This window comes from Vicugna pacos, unplaced genomic scaffold, assembly GCF_048564905.1.
Source record: "Vicugna pacos unplaced genomic scaffold, VicPac4 scaffold_18, whole genome shotgun sequence".
NCBI classification, from domain to species: domain Eukaryota; kingdom Metazoa; phylum Chordata; class Mammalia; order Artiodactyla; family Camelidae; genus Vicugna; species Vicugna pacos.
Window position 1 is genome coordinate 2,072,106 of NW_027328739.1, and position 22,547 is coordinate 2,094,652.

At 46.1% G+C, this 22,547-nt stretch overlaps 1 long non-coding RNA gene across 1 annotated transcript in view; it reads right to left on the minus strand.

Annotated features, from left to right (window-relative positions):
* LOC140692838 (uncharacterized) overlaps positions 1-22,547 on the minus strand; it is a 49,281-nt gene that overhangs the window by 9,950 nt on the left and 16,784 nt on the right. Inside the window, exons 10-14 of the long non-coding RNA XR_012068442.1 lie at positions 16,031-16,156; positions 12,351-12,394; positions 11,311-11,397; positions 8,496-8,646; positions 7,631-7,738 (exon numbers count right to left, since the gene is read on the minus strand). This is a non-coding gene — a long non-coding RNA (uncharacterized lncRNA). The remainder of the gene's footprint in view (positions 1-7,630; positions 7,739-8,495; positions 8,647-11,310; positions 11,398-12,350; positions 12,395-16,030; positions 16,157-22,547) is intronic.

Genomic DNA, 22,547 nt, shown 5'->3' on the forward strand with positions numbered 1-22,547 from the left:
GTTGGTGTGTTCTCATGAGAAGAGAAATGGGGCTTGGTGATAGGCAACACTTCTGCACAAAGGCAGAGCTGAATGTTGACTCCATACCCTGTGCCATTGCAACTTCACAGGCAGGAATGAGATTTGTTTACAGCCCCAGGCAGAGAGGGTGGATTTGCTGTATCTGGTCACTTTGTGGATCCACACCTCTGAGACTTACAGGCAGTGAGTGGAGTTCTGACTCAAGAAGGGTGGCCAGTGAGGGTATTTACAACAGGGTGGTGTATGGTTCCATATGTGGGTGCGGGATTAGGGTTTGAGCTGAACCTGTAGTGGACCACAAATTCATGTGTGTGACTGCACACTTGCTAAGGCAGGTCCAAGGGACTGACACTGCTGGATCTGCACTGATGTTTCCTGGGGCTCAGAACCTGAGGGGCACCAGAGTAGGTGGCTGACATTCCCATAGCTAAGGCAGGGATAAAGCCAACATCAACAAATAGTACTTTGTAAGTCTGCATAACAAGTGACAGGCAACACCACAGAGAGAACTCCCCAGTGAACATCTTCTGCCTATTCTTCTTCACAACTGAATTGCTCCAACCCTGCCTACTACATATCACAGCTCAGAAACGGGTCTAAAAGAAATACATAGAGCCAGAGAAATATAAGTAAAATAAAGAAGCCGAGGAACCACTTTCAATTAAAAGAACAAGAGAAATCCCCTGAAAGAACAATCAGTAAAATAGACTTTGATAGTCTACTAGACTTCAAAAAGGAAATGATCAACTCACTGAAAGAAATAAAAGAGACTATCAATAGAGACAGAAAACTTTAAAAAGAAAATTTAAACTATAAAGAAGAGCTAGTTGAAAATAGAAAATTCAACTACAGGCAATCAAAAGAAGACTAGATAATGCAGAGGAATGAATAAATGGCTTAGGAGACAAGATAAAAGAAATAACCCAAAAAGAACAGCAGACAGAAAAGTCAATAAAAACCAATTAAAGCAAGATAATATAAAGTGTGCCAGCCTATGCATAATGGTGAGTCCCAGAAGGAGAAGAAAGTGAAAGGGGGATTGAAAAGTTAGTTAAAGAAATCATGACTGAAAACTTTCCAAACCTTAAGAAGGAAAGAATTATCTAACTACAGGAGGCACACAGGGTCCCAAACAAGGAGAAACCAAACAGACCTACACCAAGACATATTATAGTTAAAATGGTTAAAGTAAAATAAAATATTCTAAAGGCAGTGAGAGAAAAACAAAGTGTTTGTTACAAGGGAGTCCCATAAGCATTCAGCAGATTTCACTACCTAAAATCTTCTGGCCAGAAGGGAGTGGCAAGATGTATTCAAAGTCCTGAATAAGAAAAAGGCTGCAAACTAGGATATTCTATCTAGAAAGACTATCCTTTAGAACAGAAAGAGAGAAAGATTTTCATAGACAAGCAAAAACTAAAAGAATTCAGCAGTACTAAATCTATGCTAAAAAACAATTTGAAAGTTCTAATCTAAATAAAAAATAAACAGGAAGCTATAGAAATTAAGAAACCATAATTGGAAATGCGATAAATACAGTGAGTTGCAAGGGAAAACATGAGGATATAAATAAGTCAGTAAGTCAATAAAGAAAACAAGAAGGCAAACAAGAAAGAGAGAATAGCAAAATCATGAAAGGTGGAAGAGGAGAGCAAGAGAATATATTTTTTTTCTCTTTTTTTTCTTTTTTCTCTTTGTCTTCTTTCTTTTTAGGATGCACTTGAGCCCACATGACTATCAACTAAAACCAAACAGATGAAGTAAGGGGTTACCATACTTGAATGACAAGATAACCACAAATCAGAAGTATATAATAGAGTCATAAAACCCAAAAAGAAACCAAGCTAATAGAAAAGGAATTTATCAAACCACAAAAATAAAAATAATTAAAAGAAAGAAACAAATAATTACCAAAATCAACTGGAAAACAAATTTCAAAATAGCAATAAACCCACATCTATAAAATAGTTACTATAAATGTCAATGGACTAAATGTTCCAATCAAAAGAAAAAGAGTGAAGGAGGAGGAAAGATGGTGGAGTAAAAAAGATGCTCAGAGCTCACCCTCTCCCACAAATTCACCAAGAGTGACATCAACAGACACACCCACCACCCAGAACACCTGCTGAACTTTGACAGAATATTGGCTTCTTCAAAAGATAAAATTTTCCACAAATCTGGTGGGAGAACAGGAGAAAAGGAGAAAAAGGAAAATAGTTCTGGACCATTCCAATGGGGAGGGAGCTGCAAAGGAGGAATAGCATTAATACACTGGGTCTCTCCAACTCCAATGGCCAGTTCAGCAGGATGGAGATGGAACCTCAGAGGCTCAGATCTGTATAGAATAGACTTTGACTGACAGAACTAAGTTAATGGGGCACAAAGGGTCCCAACGATCCCCAGCCCTAGAAGCAAACCAGCAGGGGTGGGATGGGACAGGCTCTCTGAGTTGAGCAGAGGACTTGGGCTGACTCTACAGAGGAAACTTTGGGGGACTGCAATGTTCGGTGTGCCATGGCTGGGAGAGTATACAGAACAGCCTGGGTCCCCCATAAAATACAAAAAAAAAAGGCAGAAAACACTGCTGGTGTGCCCTGGGGGGAAGGGTAGCCATAGCCTTTGTGTCCGCAGACCCACAGTGCCATTATTGGAGACTTCTTGGGAGAAGAGAGTCAAGGCTCAGCCTTAGCCACTATATTTTCTGGTGCATGGTTCCCAGGTAGAGGAGGGGTCAAAACCCGAATCCCTACCTAGGGGCTCCACAACCTCATAGGTGGGAATGAGATTTGTTTACAGTCCCAAGAAGAAGGGACCATTACACACCGATGCCTCTCTGAGTTGGCTCTTCTAAGACAAATGCACAAGAAGCAGTGTTCTGGAACACAGCAGGGGTGAGGGCTAGTGCAGCTGTTTCCTCTGAGTCCACCTACAAAGCATGGACCTAATGCGGCAGGGGAGCTACCTGCCAACTACCTTGCACAAGTGTGGTCCTGGGACCAGGCATCTGGTGGGGGGTGCAGACCACCCATTTACAGATGCTGGGACACAGACCAGGGGCACGACTAGACGGCCTCTGGAACCAGCAAGTGGAGTTTTCACAGCAGGATATGGGCAGGAGTGTGACAACCACAGGAAAAAAAGGAGCTCCTGCTCAATAGCCAGGGCAGATTCAGGCCACCAGAACACCAGCCACACCACCAACAAAGGGGATAACAGGCAAAAGGCGTGGAAGGAAGACTTGGGAACCACCCATAGTTAAAAATAACCTTATGACAAAATTATTAAGAGTGTATATTCTTGCAGAAAGGCCAAGATAGTGGAGTAGAAGGATGCTTGTATCTTATCCTCTCCAATAAATTCACCAAGACTGACATTCACAGACACACCCATCCACTCAGGACATCTGCTGAACTTTGATAAAACATTGCCATCTTCAAAAGACAAAATGTGCCACCAATCTGGTAGGAGAAAAGGAAAAAAGAAGGAAGAAAATGCAAAATGGCTTGGGTTGGTCCTTTGAAGAGGGAGCAGCAAAGGAGGGATAGTGCTGGTTGACTGGGTCTCCCTCTTTCCAATGGAGAGGTCAGCAGGATGGACAGGGAACCTCTGAGGCCCAGATGTGTACGGAACCACCCTTGACTGACAGAATTAAGTTAAATGGGCACAAAGTGTGACAACAACCCCCAAACCTAGAAGTGAATCAGGGATGGGAAGGGACAGGCTGCTGGATCCAGGCAGACTCTGGATGACTGTACATAGGTAACCCTGGGGGACTGCAGTGTGCTGTGGACATCTGCTTGGATTGTATACAGGTCAGAACAGCCTGGGCCTCCCATAAAATAAGAAAAAAAATAAAGCAAAGCAATATTGCTGGCTTGCCTGGGGGAAGGGGTGTTTCGTCCTTTGTTTCTGCTGACTCATGGCAACATAACTGGTGATTTCTCAGAATAAGAGAGATGAGGCTCAGCCACAGCCATCATACCCACCCAGGCAGACATGGGGTTGAAACCTGAATATGTACCTGGCAGTTCTGCAACCTCATAGGTGAGACTGAGACTTGTTTACATCCCCAGACATATAGGAAGTTTCTGTCCTGGTGCCTCTACGAACTCACACCTCTAAGACAAATGAACAAGGAGCAAAGTTCTGGCAAAGAGCAGGGACTAGGGCTGGTGTGGCCATTTGCCTCAAGCCCACCCACAGAGTGTGGAACAGATGTGGAGTGGGGAGTTGCACTGAATATGGGAGCAACCAACCCAACTATTGTGGAGGACTGCTGCACCTGGACACGGCATTGGGAAGGGGCACAACCTGCCCACCTACCATGCAGGAGTGCAGCACCAAGATGCAGCACTGGGAGGAGATGTGACATGTCTACCTACAGGCACTGGGAGCAGCACAGACCAAGGGTGTGACCAGAGGGTCTCTGGAAACAACGAGCTGAGTTCATGAAGCAAGGCAAGGGCAGGAGCTGTGACAACCACAAAACAAAGAGGAGTCCCCATTCAATAGCCAGGGTAGGCTCTGGTTAACAGGTTAATGGCCACATCATTAACCAAAGGGATAACAGACAAAAGGCACAGAAGTAAGACTTGGTAACCACACATATTTAAGAAGGACCTCTTGATAAAATTACTAAGGGCACACAATCTCCACGGGAACATACTCTTTTCTTTTTCTGTTCCATTTTCTTTTACTTTTTAAATGTTACTTCTTAAATAATTTTTATATTTCTATTTTTAATCCCTTTTAAAATTTTCTTTTAAAATACTTTTATTATTATCTTTCAATTGGTCTAATTTCATTTTTATCCTTGTTTTTTTTCTTCTGTTGTGATTATACTCTGTTGTCAAATATTTTTTCTTCCTTTAATATTTTAAAAATTCATCCCAACTCAATTGTTATCTTGTTTCAATATGTTCTTCTGTTATTGATTATACTGCTTTTAAAACTAATTTCTTTGTGCTTAGTTTTATTTCTGCATCCATTTTATATAAATAAGTAAACTCTTAAAAGACCACAGTAGATAATTGATACTCCATAAGCCATAGTGCCAGAGAGATATAAGCAAGATAAAAAAGCAGAGCAACCTGTCTCAATTAAAAGAACAAGATAAACCCCCTGAAAGAACAATCAATGAAATAGACATTGATAGTCTACTAGATGATTTCAAAAAAGGAGTGATCAAAGTACTGAAGAAACTAAAAGAGATTGTGTATAGAGACAGAGAATATGTCAAATAACGAAATTGAAACTCTAAAGAGGAGCCAGTGAAAATTGGAAAACTCATTTGCTGAGATGAGAGTTGAGGTAAAGGATGTAAAATGTAGGCTGGATAATTGAGAGGAATGTATATGTGACTTAGAAGACAGGACAACAAAACAGCTGAGAGACAACAAATAAAAACCAATGAAAGCAATATAAGGGACCTATGGAATAACATAAAGCATGCCAACCTACTCATAATGGGGGTCTCAGAAGGAGAAGAAAGAACAAAGGAGATTGAAAAGATATTTGAAGGAATCATGACTGAAAACTTCCCAAACCTAAAGAAGGAATCAGATATCCAAGTACAGGAAACACAGAGCGTCCCAAACAAGGAGGACCCAAACAGACCCACACCAAGACATATTACAATCAGGATGACCAGGGTTGAGAATGGGAAATGATTCTAAAGGCAGCAAGAGAAAAACAAAGAATGAGATACAAGGGAACCCCATAAGACTTTCAGCTGATTTCTCTACAAAAACAGTAAAGGCCAGAAGGGAGAAGCAAGGTATATTCAAAGTCCTGAATGAAAAAATGATGCAGCCTAGGATACTTTATCCAGCAAGGGTATCCTTTAGAATAGAAGGAGAGATAAAGAACTTCACAGACAAGCAAAAACTAAAAGAAGTTAGCAACACTAAACCTATGCTAAAGGAAATATTGAAAGACCTACTCTAAATAGAAAAGAAGCAGGATGCTACAAAAAGGAGAAAACCATAATTGGAAAGGTGATTGCTACAATGAATTACAACAGAATAAACATGAAATCATAAAAGAGGGCATCTAAATCATTAAGGGTGGGAGAGGCGAGCAAGAAAATATACAGGTTTCTCTCTCTCTCTCTTTCTCTCTGTCTCTCTCTCTTTTTTATTCTTGGTAGGATGGGTTTGAGCTTATATTACTATCTGTTTAAAACAAACAGATATAGTAATGGGTTAATATATGTACAAAGTAGGTTAACCACAAGCCAAAAATTTACAATAGAGTCACAAAACTAAAAAGACACCAAGATAATAAAAAGGAAAATTATCAAACCACAAAAAGAAAAAGTAAGGAACAAAGAGGAAATACAAAATGAACTGCAAAACAAAGTTCAAAGTGTAATAAACACATTTCTATCAATAATTAATATAAATGTCAGTGGACAAAATGCTTTAATCAAAGGACATAGAGTGCAGAGTGGATAATAAAGCAAGTATCTACAATACGCTGTACAGAAGAGACCCACGTTAGGGAGAAGGACACACATAGATTGAAAGTGAGAGGATTGAAAAAGATATTCCACACAAATGGAAATGACCAGAAAGCAGGAATATCAACAGTGATTTCAAATAAAATAGACTTTAAAACAAAGATTATAAAGAAAGATTAAGAAGGATATTTTATAATGATTACAGGAGTCATAGATGAAGATATTTCACTCATTAACATATATGAACACAACATAGGAGCACCTAAATACATAACAGATAACAAGAAAATACTAACAGATAAAAAGGGAAAATTTGATCGGAACACAATCACAGTAGAAGACTTTAACAATCCATTAACATCACTGGACAGATATTCCATACATAAAATTAATAAGACAACATAGAAATTAAATGATACAATAGAACAATTTGTCTTGGGTAATATTTTCAGAACATTATATTTCCCTAAAATAGAACATACATTCTTCTCAAGTGCACATACCACATTTTCTAGGATAGATCATATACTTTGTCACAAAAGAAGTATTAACAATTTGAAGAAGATAGAAAATATTTGAAGCAACTTTTTCTGACCACAATACCATGAAACTAGAAATGAACTACAGAAAAATAAAGGAGAAATAAATGACAGTATGGAGGTTAAACAACATACTACTTTAAAAAAAAATGGGTGGATGATGAAATCAAAGAAGAAATAAAAAACACATTCAGACAAATGATGATGAAAACACAACCATACAGAATCTATGGGATCCAGAAAAGGCAGTGCTTAGAGGGAAGTTTATAGCGAGAGAATCAGGTCTACCTCAAAAACGAGGAACAACTGCAATAAACAATCAAACTTACCACCTAAAAGATTTAGAAAAAGAAGAGCAAAAATAACAAAAGTAAGCAGAAGGAAGGAAATAATAAAGATCAGGGAGGAAAAAAATAAAATAGAGATATAAGGAACATTTGAAAAAATCAAGCCAAGAGATGGTTTCTTGAAAGAGTAAACACAATTGACAAAATTATGTTCTATGCTGGAAATTGACACAACAATGCAAACTGAGTATAACTCAATAAAATAAAAATTAAAAAAATAAATATATTAACAAAAGAAAAAAGAAAAGGTAGTTTCTACTCACCAGACTGGAGGAGGGGACTGCAACCCATGCGGGGTCACACCCCATGGGAAAGCCTGGGGTCAGGATCGGAGGAGCAGGGTGCTGTGGACATGATCTGTCACAGGGTTTCTGCAGGAGGGGAGTGTGAGGCATGTGAGCAGGCTGAGGACTGGCCATTTGAGTAAGTTCATGGGCTCTGTGGTGGAGGGGCTCCCCCAAGTTTCTGGACTTGACTCTGGGTGAGTTGGGCAGGTGGACAGTGGCTCAGTGTGAGTCCAAGTCCAGTGGAGGAGGTAGTGAGTTAGATCTAGAAGGACTCCTTCTGGGGTGGGAGGGCCCACAAGGGAGGCAGGAGGCCAAGTCCAGGTGACTGAGAACAGGGTGTGTCCTGCACAGGGCTGCAGGGCAGATGAAAGCATCCAGTCTACAGAAGGTGGAAACACGGTCCATACAAGGGCTCAGCTCAGATGTCACCTCCTCAGAGGAGCCTTCTCTGCCTGCACAGTCTACAGGGACAGCCTCCTCCAAGCACATCTCCCCAGCAGACACCTTCTCCATTTCCTGCATAGCATTCAGGACACGGGCCCCTGCTCCGTACCCAGCCATGGTTCCGCTGCCCTGAGGAAAAGCCCTCACAGGAGCCATAAAGCCCTACACGACCTGGGCCCCACCTCTCTGTCTCCTCTGGCACCACTGTCTCCACCTGGCCCTCTTCTCCTCCACTCCTGCACTCCTGACTTCCCCCAGCCTTATGTGCTCTCCAGAGCACAGGTCCCTCCTAACATGCTGTGTGTGCTCACTGTGTCTAATCCACTGCATGCCTCCCACCCAGGTCAGTAACCAGCACACAGTAGGGCTCAGTAAGTAGAGTATGAATGACTCTTACCATGACTGCTGGGAAGGCTTTTGTCTGTGGCCTACAGTGATCACACACCCGTCACACAATCTCTGAGGTCCTACTGTGTTGGGTGGGTTCCAGATACCGGGCACAGCAGGTAGTGAAGCAGTCAGGTCTCCATCCACATGCAGCAGACAGCCTGGTGGGGGACACAGAGAAAATTAAGTAAAATATATACAATGTCCGGAGGTGATATGTTCCATGGAGAAAAATAAGGTCAGGGAGGACATTTGAGCAGATTCCTGGAGGTGTTTAAGAAGCAGGGGGAGAGAGAGCCTGGCTGAAAGAGCAGCCATCCCAAAGGCCCTAAGGGCAAAGTGGGATGTATGTGGAGGGTCTTAGTTATCCTTGTGAGTTCTTAGTCCTGCCTTGAGTATGTATGTTGCTTTCATTTGTAAACCTTGATTTCACCTTTATAGCAAATTAACCTGCATCATCAGTCTGCATAATTTAGTCAACTCTGTTTCAGGTGTTGTGGGCACAATGGCAGGCTAATTACTTGGGTTGGTAAAGAATTACCAGCGTCTGAGAAGGGTTTAGGAAAGTTCAATAGGGACACTGCTATAGGCAACATCAGGCCACACAGGCAAGAGGTGCCTACACGAGAGCCAATGTTGAGTGTGTGGGGTCTGTTATTGGGGGGGGGTGCTGTGCACACAAGGAGGAGGGGGCTGCATGATCAATTCATGCACAGGTACCTTGTTGGTTGTGAGATCTGTCAGGGGCTTCTCTGAACAAAAGGCTTTACCAATTTAATAAGGGAAGGATGTGAGTTCTCTCTTCCTGGGGCAATGAGGTTTCATAGGGTAAACACACAGCAAGAGAAGATGTTTTATAGCTTGTGGAAATGCAGGTGTGCAAAGGGTCCTGCAGTGGGGAGTGGGAGGTAAGGGGCCACTGGGCTCTAGGCACACAGAGAGCCCATGGGTGAGGGTGTATGACTCTGAAGAGTGCCTGCTGGCTTCACACCAGGGACTTTATGTGGAAAGAGGAGAATCTAGGTTATCGGCACGTGTCTACTCTGACCTCCCTAAGCCTAACTCTGTCAGGCACCAGGTGGCTATGAAATGAACATGAAGGTCCCCACCCTGAGGACCCCAATGAATGAACATCTTGATATCCTCAAGCCCCTTCCCCTGCACCACCGCCCCACCACATCTGGGTCTCAGGCTTTGACCCTGACATCAGTGGCATCTTCGTTCCCTACATCCAGCTCCTCTGGACATCTCTGTGATGAGCTGTTCCATGTCAGCAAGCCCCAAACTGAGCTCTGCCTTTACCCCATGTTTGCTTCCTTCCTGTGAAGCCCCTCGTGAAGGAGCCACCACTAGCAGGATCCTACAGCTCTGAGGCTCTGCCTTCCCCACCCCTCCGATGTCTCCCAGCCCATGATCCCCTATGGAGGTCCCTATTATCCTCTCCCTCCCACTTCATTCTTGGGATGCACACCAAATCCCTCTTCACAATCTCCCACAAGACAGGTCCAGGTCCACTTGGGGACACTGAGGTGACACAGGCGGATGTTGCTGGGAATGAAGAGCAGGATACTTTAGCAGAGGAGAGGAAAGGGCTCTAAATCCACCAGAACACACGCTAAAGTGGTGGCAAGACACCCATAAAGGGTGAGGCAGGCATCACACTGCAGCCCCGCCCTCTGCTCCCCAAGGGTGCCCTGTGTTTCCTGCTTTGGCCTAGGGGACTCCCCCCCTCACTCTCTGTTAGAGGGGTGCCCATCCATTCATTCACACCCTCATTAACCATGTACATGGGTCCTGCTCAATGCCAGGCCTCAGCTAGATGACAGCTCATCCTTGGGGACACAGCTCAGATCTTACCTCCTCCATGAAGCAGTTCTGGATTCCCACCCCCCCTGAAGCTCCTCTGGCCTCAATTGAGACCACTAGGGCTGTGACCACACTCTGATTACATCCCAAGTCTGTGATCTCTGTGAAAGCCCTGGGCCCAATGTAGAAAGAGACTCAGAAAAATGGGGCCAAAACGGGCTAAGAAAAATGTTACTAGTTCTCTATTACAGAGAAGGGCACTGAGCAGAGAGAGGGCAGTGTCCAACCAAAGCCACAGAGGAGGGTCTCAGTGAGCCCTCCCATGGCCCTGTTACTAGTTCTCTGTTACAGATGAGGACACTGAGCCACAGAGAGGGAGCAGAGCCCTGCTATAGCCTTGGCCCCACGACCTGTGTCCTTTATGACTAGCTCCATGCTGCCAGCAGGGGTGTGGGCCTGGAATGGACGTTGAAAGCAGCCTGACCCCCAGGCCCCCTTCATACACAAAGTCAGTCTCAGGAACACCCCTCAAGACCTACCCTATACCCCTGGGATTGGGACCTGATTGCTGTTCCTGGAAGCTGTCTGGGCTTCCCTGTGAATTGCCCCAGGAGGTGCTTGGGACAGCCACAGGGCCCCTGAGGCTTCCTGTTCCCAGCTGAGCAGCTCTGGTCCCCTTGACTGTCCCTGGCCCAGGCCTGATTACACAACGTTTTGGCCGGGTAGCCAGCTGTGGAGATGAGGAAATGGGGGCAACATGCAGATACACGCAGAGGTTCAGGTATTCACTCAACAATCACTGATTCAGGCTTTGCAGTGTGGCTGGCCTGGGCCCAGGCCTGGGTGTCCAGTAGTGAATACAGTCAACCCCTTGAGCCTTCTGGGAAAGCAGTCCTCAGAGAAACGGGCCCTCAGTGCAACCACCCTGCTCCCCATGAACAATCACACTGAGATGAGGCTGCGGCCATGGGTCCCAGTGGAGGATGAAGGGAGGAGGAAAACCCAGAATGGGCACTTACCATGAGCCTGGACACTGGAACCAGATGACCTGGGCTCTGTAATCTGGGGTGGTCACCTCAGCTGTTCTCTCTGCGCCTCAGTTACTTCTGCAGAAATGGGTGATAATGCCTGTCCCTGCCCCACAGATTTTCATGAGGAGTCAGTAAGCTTCTCTAAGGTGTGTAGGACAGTGCCTGGCTATGGGTCAGGATCCTGCTCACCTCACAAGAGTCTGTCCCACTTTAAAGATGATAAAGTCAAATCTAAGGGGGTTATGAGACCAGCCTGGGCTAGCCCCCTTCTCATGGTCTGCTGTCCATGTCTCCTGCTTTTACATCATACCTCTGCCCCCATATCCACCCAGCAAAGTAGGTGCTGAGAATCTGAGCAAATCAGAGTATGAATGGAGGCACACCCTCTCCCCATCTTGGGCACCTGGTGTGGTGGGCAGGTTGGGGATATCGGGCTCCTCCAGACTGTCCAGGAGGCCCAGCATGTCGGTCACCTCATTTCCACTCAACACGGAGTAGGTGTGTGGCCAAGGGCCAGAGGGCGCTGGAGTAACCCAGGGTGGGTGGATGCTAGGTAGGTGTGGGAGGCACAGAGTGGCCCCTGGAAGACAGTGCCCAGGCAGCCAAGGTGCAATGAATGAGGGTCCCCAAAAGGGGCAGAGGACAGAGTCCAGCCTGGACACCACCCCCTGCTGGACCCTGATCTGGGGTGAGAATTGGGACAAGCCAGTGCCCCTCTGGGACTCTACATCCAGCAAAGAGGTGAGGAAAAGTTAAGGAGACCGTGCTCCCTGTGTGAGGGCGCTGCTTCCAGGATCCTGGAGGTTCCATAGACCCTTGTGAAGTGGCTGCTGTTTGCAGCCCCATGTGGGCAGAAGAACTGAGGCAGGGAGGACAGAGTGACTCAGGACAGAGCTAGGATTCATCCAGGAGTGTGTGCTGAGCCTCTTGCTAAGAGCAGCCTCTGGGCATCATGGACTCAGGAAGTGTCTTGTCGTCCCTCTTAAGGCTCCTGGCATGTTAGGCAGGAAAGGTCCCAGTGCCCATACCTGGGCCTCTCTGGGTGATTCTGACATGTGGGATCATGATGGTCCTGAGAAAGGAGAGAGAATGTGGGCTGGGCGTCAGGTCTGCATCAGACCCTAATGATGCCCCTAATGTTGTGTGACTTGGAAACTCCCTGACCTCTCTGTGCCTGGCTTTCCAGCCCTGACTCAGAGGACTGCTGTGATTGGCACACGGTAGGACCTCAATCAGAGGAAAAAGCCAGCCCTTCCCCAGGAACCTCTCCTCTTACATTCCCAAAGCTAAGCCCATGTTCCACACATCACCAGAGCTGAAACTTGACAAACAGGGCAAGTGAAATCCAGCAACTCCTCCCTCCTGCCTGAGGCCCTTCCCTCCTCAGTGACAGTGGCTCTGAGCAGGTCTCTGCATCCCAGAAGTCTGAACTGAGCCTTGTGACCTGGAGGAGTCCCTGTTCCACACAACTTTGTTTCCAGGTCCTTCCAACAAGACACAAGATCACCTGGTCAGTGTCTTAGCTACAAGGTCCTCCCTTTGCAAATTGCCCCATCACACCCGGGCTAGATGATGTGAGTTCCAGAGCACATGACAATCCAAATGATGACTTCAGGGAAACATCCCTGCCCACACTGCACTCTTCAGAGCCCACCTTCTAAACTAAGGGGTAGTGACCCACGGTTGTGCACACTTTTATCAGAACACAGCCCTCACCCACCCACCATTGGAAACACGTGAGAAGCAGAGATTCCCAAGTGCCTGGACCCCTGTCATCCAGAAAGCAGAGGGTAGGATAACAGACAGAAGGGGAGAAAGTACTTTCAGACTATATATCTGATAAGGGGTTAACACCCAAAACATATAAAAAACTCTTACAATTCAACAGCAAAAAACAAGCAATCTGATTTAAAAAGTGGGCAGAGGAACTGAATAGACATTTTTCCAAAGAAGGCACACAGATGTCTATCAGGTACATGAAAAGGTGCTCAACATCACTCACCATCAGGGAAATGCAAATCAAAACCCCAGTGAGATACCCCCTCTCACCTGTCAGGGTGGGTGTCATCAAAATACAAGAGATAACAAGTGATGGTGGTGGTGTGAAGTAAAGGGAAACTTGTGCAATGTTGGTGGGAATGTAAATTGGTGCTATCACTCGGGAAAAGAGTAAGAAGGCTCCCCCAAAATTTAAAATTAGAACTTCCATATGATCCAGCAAGTCCACTGCAGGAAATATATCCAAAGGAAATGAAATCACTATGTCAATGAGACAACTGCACCCTCATGTTCACTGTATCATTATTTACAATAACCAAGATATGTAAACAACCTAAGTGTCCATCAGCAGATGAATGGGTACAGAAAACGTGATGCATATATATGTATATAAAATGGAATCTTATTCAGACATTAAAAAAGTGAAATACTGCCATTTGTGACAACTTGGGTGGACCTTCAGGGTATTATGCTAAGTGAAATAAATAAGACAGAAAGACAAATACCTATGATCTCATTTATATGTGGAATCTACAAAATAAACCGAAACACATAGAAACAGAGATCAGGTTGGTGGTTGCCAGAGGTGAGTCAGGGGGTGATTGAAATTCGGGAAGATAATCAAAATGTACAAACTTCCAGTTAGAAGATAAACAAGTCCTGGGGACATAATGTACTGCAAGGTGACTGTAGTTAACAGCACTGCGTTGTGCATTTGTTAGTTAAGAGAGTACCTCTTAAAATTTCTCATCACAAGGAAAATAGTGTGTCACTATGGGTGATGACAGACGTCAAGTAAAGTTAATGAACTGATCATTTCACAATATGCACATGTAACAAGTCATTATGCTGCACACCTAAAGCCAACAAAGTTATGTGAAAATTGTATCTCAGGAATACTTATGTCAGGAAGCGGGGGTGCGAGCCTGGACTACCTACTGCAGGAGCTGCCTTTGCCCTCCAACAGCAGAGGGTGGTAGTTGTGACAGAGACTGTAGGTCCCTCAAAGCCTAGAATGTTTACTGTCTGGACCTTCACAGGGAACGAGTGCAGACCCTGCCCTGGAAGACAGTGGTCATGGCAGCAACAAAGGCCTGCCTGTATGCAGGCTCAGCCCAGACAGCTCCTGTGCTCTGCTGTCACCGCATTTACTTCCCTCCACACCCTCAGAGGGAGAGGCTTCAAAGTTCTCATTTTACACGTGAGAAAACTGAGGCTGATTTGCTCTGAATTATTGACAAAGTGGTGGGGGAAGCTTTGAATTCCAGTGTTCTGATTTCAAAGCCACATCTCAGTCCTGATTTTTAGAAGTTGGAGGTCCAGGCACTGGGGATCCTCCACCTTCCTCACTTGTAGTCGTACTCCAGGGCTGCCACTCCCAAGGCGTCTGGGTGAACACATTTAATCCGCTTACTCTGCACCAGCTGAGCCCTTGGCTGCCAGTCTGTGGTCACTGCCTGAAACCAGCTGAGGTTTTACAAGTGAACCATCACCCCCTGCCAGCCCACCTGCCCTGCCATGTGGAGAAGACCCCTCCTAGCCTGGACATTCTAAACCCTTAGCTCGCACATTTGCACAACTGCATCAAAAGGACCCTACTCCCTGTGTGGAGATATCGACAAGGGGAAGGGAGAGGAGTTTGGGGTGGCCGCTTACTGTGAAGGTGACACATGACAGGGACATGTTCATGTCCATAATGGCACTCAATTTGAAGCTTAGAACATGGTCACAGCGAGGGGTAAAAGCTGAGAGGCTACAAGGCTGCCTAGAAAGAGGCTTGACTATTGAATTGTAAATGTGTAATTTAATTTAAAAATTATCCCCCTGGGTGATAAGAATTTGCCCCTAAGGCCAGAATTGGCCACCTGACCCCTGGGAACCCCTCAATTCCAGGATGTAATCATCTGAGCATGGAGGGGGCTTAAATTGGAGTGCTGTCCTCTCAGTCATGGTGCACCTGCCCACGTGTGCACCCATGATCTGCAGTGCTCACACATCAAGGAGGTCCAGGTCATAAGGAAGGGATGACAGACTGTGAGGTCACACGTGTGCCCCTGCAGGGGTGAATGTTGTATAGAGAAGAGCCCCCCACTCTCACCTCCAGGAGGGGTGATGGAGGGAACAGGACTCCTGAGCCCCGAGGCTTAGCAAGCATCCTGGCTGAGGGTGGGGAGGCTGACCACTCCGAAGTCATAGGTCAGATGGTAGATTGGGGTCCCACCCCCACATCTCACCAGTGAGAACGTCTAGTCTGTTTTCTCTGTAAACTGGAACCCAGTCACCCTCACCCTCAGAACTGGGGGCAGCCTGTGTAAATTACTACACAAAGCCCTGGGCTGTTTCAGGTGCCCGGGGGTGTCCAGCCCCCCCTAGGCCTGGCAGGTGGGAGAGGAGAGTTGTGGGTTAGCAGGTGTGACAGCAGAGCTGAGACTTGGCTGAGTGCATGCACTCTAATATCCAGGAACTGGGAGCTACCAGTAGCAAATCTGTTCACTGAGGCCATGTGTACTCTCCCTTGTCATTTACAATCCCCTGTTTGAACAGAGGCCTCTGGAGTCTATTTGCCACATTGTTGCCTGTCACCTCACTGTTGCAGTTCCAGGGTCTCCATTTAGCCAGCTTGAAGGAATAGTCAAACTTTTTCTTAAAACCAGTGACAGAAAACCAAAGTGGCTTTAAGAAGCAAACAGGGCAGGAGAGAATGACTTACCTAACTGAGACGTCCACAGGCAGATAGCTTCAGGCAGGTCTGTACCTGGTGCTCAGTGACATCAACAAAAGTCATCCTTCCCCACCTCTGGGCTCTGCCACTGGTGTCATCTTCACATGGCTCTGCCTTTATAAAGCAAGATAGTCACCAACTGCCACAGGCTGACATCACCACCCCTCAACTCCCAACTGAAATAGAACTTCTCTGCTCCCAGGATTCCAGCAACTAGGCCTGACCTCCGTGGAGCCTGATTGGGCTGGTGCCCAGCCTTGAGCCAATCACAGTGGCCAGGGAGGATGGAAAATGCTGATCGGCCAGATCAAGGCCATGTGACCATCCTCTTCAGGAAACCTGTGAGCTGTTCACCTGTTTCCAGCTTGGGAGAGTGTGATGTCTCCCAGAGGATTCTGCTTCTAGCACAACCTGCTGGTGGCACAATGAGCTGGAATGAGCCTGTCTGCTTGGTGACAAGTGACAGGTCACTTAGTGGTTCCTTGCTCCGGGGAGGGAGGCATGTCCACACAGTATTGGGGCTTCAGAGCCAGAATGTAGTAGAAAAGCCTCCTGGTCTCCCAAAAGGTGGGAAAGTGAGCAGTGACACTGGAAAGGCACTCCTCTCTGTGGCCCTTGGCTTTCTCCTTGTTACAGTGGAGAGTGCAGTGCTGCCCCTGACAGCCCACTTCCCTGCTTGGAGGCCTTTGCAACAGGTGGAGAGTGCTTGGAAAAGCCCATTTATTCTGAGGAACTGTTATTGCTCCTGGTGGGATTATTATTTTCATGTCACTTGTGAGGTGGGCCCTGAGGGGTCCCTGATCTGGGGGCACAGACACCCACAGAAACTTGGCCCAGTATTGCTGTTCATTCAACAATGTCTTACCAAGCACCTACTGTGTGCCAGATTCCCAGGTTAGAGCAGTGATGTTGACAGCACAGGTCCCTGCCTCACCTCATCTCTGCATCCCAGGTGGGGTCACCAGAGTGGGAGTTCAGGAAGCAGAGGATGTGGCCGAAGCCTTGTGGGAACCCCTGGGTTTTTCTCTGTGCTGAGGACCCAAGCAGCACACCGGTTGTGGGACTCAGTACCCGCAGGACCCAGCATTGATGGGTAAAGGAGAGGGGCATTTCTACAAGCCCATCCTCACTAACCCCAGGCTCTGGAGGGCAGCTCCAGTCTGCTCAAACCCAGGGGGCATCTTCCTCCATCCTGATCACCCTCTGGTATTACTCCCCGCTCAGATGCAATTTTCCCTGTGATAGCTACACTCAGAATATGTGTTTGTTTCTCTCCCATGTGGTTAAGTGGACTTCACATGCATGATAGCGATGGAGTGGCTAAGCCTCTGGGCAGATTGCTGGGTGACCCGTGGAACTTGCTGCACATGGTGAGCTCCCTTCTGTCAACCAATGGGCCAGGCCCCACCACTGTTCTGTCTGTTCTACCTCACTTAATCTGCACAGACACTCTGTGCGGGACATCCTGTTATCCCCCATCTCTGCTAACCGTGGGTGGACAAAGCTTGGGTTTGAGAAAGTTGCCCAGGTCACATGGTTGACAAGTGCGGAGCTGGGGATTTGCACCCTGGTCCCAGGAGTCTGGATCATGGAAAGGGCTGGGTGGGGCAGCTTATTGCAAAGGGAAGTCCTGCCCAAGCCCCTCCCATGAGAGCCCACCCAACAGCACATCTAGGAGAGTCAGCATTTCCTGGACCAGATGGACAGAACCTCAAAACTTCTTTGCAGATAGTTTCCATGTTCTTTTGCAAGCACAGAAAGGCCGCAGACCAGGGAAGGATAAGGCCAAGAGTGTTTTCACTGGGGAGAGTGAAGGACAAGTGTGAAGACACACAGCACTCCCAGCAGCCCTCTCGGCAGAGCCTGCCACTGGGTGAGCAGCTACCGTGACTACCTACCATAACCCTGTGAGGTTCATGCCTGTACAACTCTGCCTGTGAGAAGAGCAAAGTGAAGCTCAGAGAGGTGTGGGGACATTCCAAAAAGAAACAGATAAGGTGGGATCATCACCACCATGCTGTGCAGGTGTCACACTGTCACACTGCTCATGCATGGCCTGCTGGGAGTAGTGAAGGCCTGATAGGAGCACAGGAACACTGTGGTGAAGGTGACGTTTCTACCTGGGACAGCTGGTACCGGGGACTCTAGCTGGTTCTTCATTGTGCCTGCTTTGAGTGTCAGCGTGTTGCAGCCTCATGTAGGGGAAGGGCTGTCTCCTTTCCACACCGGTGCAAAAGGAAGAGCATGTACACACTGGCATCACCATAGACCACCGGCAGGATCAGGATCTGGAGCTCAGAGCAGAAACTGCCAGCACCTCAGGAACTGGTGCAAGAGGAGGACCTGAGTGCCCCCTGAAATATTTCTAGTTTTAAAAACATACTTCATTAGGGGGAAGTGATAAACAGTTGATCCCTTCAAAATATTCTGTTATCCAAGGAACAATAGCACCTCAGCATTGTAAGAGGTTTAACTCAGTCATCAATAACCATCACTATAGGTATGAGAAAACAGAGTGTTAGGAGTTACAAAAGGGTCTCAAGATCATGCAGGTCAGAACTGAGAACCATCCAAAGCATGTGCTGCATGATAGCCTCTCTAAGCTACCTGAGGCTTGGTCTGCTCCTGACACAGGGCAGATGGTTCTGAGAAAACCACACTCCTCAGGGGACCCCAGGGAGTTGACAGAGTTGAGTTTGGGTTCCTGGTCATCTTCTAAGTCTGGAATTTTGAGATTCTTCTGCACCTGTCCTTCCTCCAGAACAGAATCTGATTCAGGCGGGATTCCAAGGACTGAGGCATGTGCCAGGCAAGAGAGCAGGCATGGCTGGATGAGAGCATCACCAGTGCCATTAAAAAAGAGGCCAGGGCACTGAGATTTCCATTGATTTAGCATCATGGCTGGGAGGGGTCATGTGTTCTACAGTGAGTTCCGAGTATCCTGCACCGCCCTCGAGGACCTGCAGGGGGCGAACGAAGCCAGCGTGTCTTAGGTGGCGGTGCGCATGCGCAGTCCGCATCAGCAGCCAGCGTCTTCCCTGGGGGCGGAGCTTGCTTTCCTCAGGCCTGAGAGGACGGCGCCAAGGAGGCTCCGGGACAGCGCTGCCTGCGTGTCTGAGGGAGGATGCTCCCCACTCTCTGTCTGAAGTTACGCCGGTTTCCCACGGCCTGAGCCCGCTTCCTGCCGGGGTGTGTGTGGACCTGACCGAGCTGGGGCCCCGGCCAGCAGGGCAGGAGGGGACGTGTGCGCTGGCGGGCCCGCTTCGACTATTCTCCTCGCTCGCCGGGAGCGGGTGAGTGTCCGTGTCCATCGGGGCCGCTGGGGTGTCCGCGCCCCTGGTCCTCACCGCCCGGGTCCCCCCTTCCCCCGTGTGATCGTAGGTGTGTACACCGCGGGTCAGGAGCGGGGATGCGGGTGTGAGTGTCCGTGTCCATCCGGGCCGCGGGGGTGTCCGCTCCCCTGGTCCTCACCGCCCGGGTCCCCCCTTTCTCCGTGTGAACGGAGGTGTGTACACCAAGGGTCAGGAGCGGGGACGCGGGTGTAATGGGAAAGGGGCTGAGAAAGTACTGAGAGTTAAAGAGAAGTATGTAAAATTACATTATATTAATTTTTATATTTTAAGTGTGTCAAAGTCAGAGTTTATCATGCTTTTACTTTCTTGTCTTTAAAGGAATGCAATCATTTAGTTTATACTTAAAATATGCTTCTCAGCTTATCTCATTTTCAAGTCAAAATACTGCCACGGTTGACATTTTCTCATAATACAGTGACAATCTTAAACATGTGTGAATATAAACTCATTGAAAAAATCTTGCAGTATTCCATGGTGAGTTGTCTTCTTAAAAATAATATCCAGGCCATTGCTAAATTATTACAAAAATATAAATTTTTTGAAGCACTTTTAGAAGTTCCACACACAGTGGTATTTTTAAAACACCAACCACTGCATAGTGCTTAAGATCATTTAAGATGAAATATATTCAGACCTAAAACTTTAGAATACTCAAAAGGCAGGGTAATGGCTGCTTTTTCATTGCAAATACACTTTTTTCTTCATAAGTGCAAAATACGAAGGTATTCAGCTAAATTTTGTATATCTTAATTCAAAAGGTGAAATTAGAATATAATCTCCTTATTTTTTATTTTAAGGCTATTTCCCATAAAAATTGGTATTTTTATCTGTAGGACCTTAATTGTCTATTCATTTGTTTTTTTCTTTTCGTTTATTTTCTTTAACAGAGAGTGCATTCTTGTGTCTTGTTAGAGTTTTTAATTCTCCTAACTTATTCCAAGACTTTCTGACACTGATAGTAAATAATGGGAAAGGCCTTATAGTAACTGCATCTTTTCATGTAGTCAGGATTTTTTTTTTTTTTTGGATAACTTTTTTTTACAATTTCCACTTGGTTCACAATATTATCCCATTATGACAACTCAATAAAAAATTGTAATCTGTTTACACCAAGACACTTATGTCAGCACAGTGCTTTTGCTGATATGATTTTACATTAGATTATAATATAATATTTGATTTGATTTACATATAGACTAATACCTATTTTATATATTTACACACATATATGAATATCTGCTAAATGTCATTAATTTGCATGGGGTGGTAGCTGATAACATGTGATCTTTCTGACCATTGGCTATTCTTATGTGTGTCTAACGTACTTCTTAGAACAGATACTAGAACATCACACCTCTCATTATACAGTATTTTAAAGGTTATATTTTATTTTATTTATTTTTAAACATTTTTTATTGAGTAAGAGTCATTTTACAATGTTATGACAAATTCCAGTGTAGAGCACAATTTTTCAGTTATACATGAACGTACATATATTCATTGTCACTTTTTTTTTTTGCTGTGAGTTACCACAAGATCTTGCATATATTTAAGATTCCACACATGAGTGATCTCACATGGTATTTCTCTTTCTCTTTCTGTATTGCTCCACCATGAATAACATTCTTCAGGAGCATCCATATCTCTGCAAATGGCGTTATGTAGTCAGTTTTTGTGGCTGAATAGTATCCCATCATATAAATATCCCACATCTTTATCCAGTCATCTGTTGATGGACATTTTAGGCTGTTTCCATGCCTTAGCTGTTGTAAATAGTGTAGAAAAATCAGCTGAAAACCTTATGGGGGTTCCCTTGTAACTCACTCTTTGTTTTTCTCTTGCTACCTTTAGGATCATTTCTTTATCCTTGAATCTGGCTATCTTGATTAGGATATGCCTTGGTGTGGGTCTGTTTCGGTTCTTCCTGCTTGGGACCCTCTGAGCCTCCTGTGCTTGGATATGATTCCTTCTTTAGGTTTGGGAAATTTTCAGTCATGAGTCCTTCCCATACCTTTTCAATCCGCTTTGTTCTTTTTCCCCTTCTGGAACTCCTATTATGCATACATTGGCACAGTTTATATTACCCCATAGGTCCCGTATATTGTTTTGTTTTTCATTTGTTTTTCTCTCAGCTGTTCTGATTGGGTGCTTTCTGTTGTCCTGTCTTCTAGGTCACTTATTTATTCTTCTGTATTTTCTTGTCTGCTTTGCACAGCCTTTAGGTCAGCTCTCATCTCAGCCAATGAGTTTACTAACCCTACCTAGTTCTTCTTTATAGTTTCTATTTAATTTTTGATACATTTTATATACCTAAACACTATTTCTTTTAGTTCCTTCAGTACTTTGATCACTCTTTCTTGAAATCTTGATCTAATAGACCATCAATGTCTATTTCTTTGTTCATGCTTTCAGGGGATTTCTCTTGATCTTTTCATTGGGAGTGGTTTCTCTGCTTCTTCACATTGCTCATATCTCTCTGGCACCGTGGCTTAAGGAGTAGCAGTTACCTACTTATCCTGGAGATGGTGTGCCCTTAATGATTTTATCGAGAGGTCTTTGTGTCTTTGCCCTGCTTCATGAACTCAGCTTGCTGTTTCATAGGCCTTCTGTTGGCACCCTCATCTGTGCTGCTCTCAGTGGCTGTTGGCCAGCAGATTGTGCCCCCTCCTAACACTAGGTCAGGAGCTGAACTCTTATCCAGTGGGTGGGCAGGTCACTCCCCCTCCTGATGCCACAGTCAGATGCTGTGCTTAGGGGGAAGCAGGTGGGCAGATCACACCCTGTCCCAGCACTGTGGTCAGGTGCTGTGTTCCTGCCAGGAAGGTGGGTGGCTGCCCACCTGCCCTCTCCTGGTGCTGGTCGCTCCGCTGCTCTGTGCAGCTGCCTGCTCTGCCTCGGGTAGGCGGTCTGTAGGTGGGCTCAGGGAAGACCACGGAACAGCCCCGCCTACGCTCTGTGCCAAATCTGAGCTCCTTGTTTCCCTTGGCGGCACAAGTTCTCTGAGGTGTCAGGGTAGAAAAATCCTCTCTGCCTCAGGCTATAAACAAGTCTCAGTCCTGCCTAAAAGGTTGTGGGGCCCCCACGTGCAGATTCAGGTCTCAGCCCTGCCCCCGCCCGGGCAATATGCACAGGAGGAGATGGTAGCTGTGGCT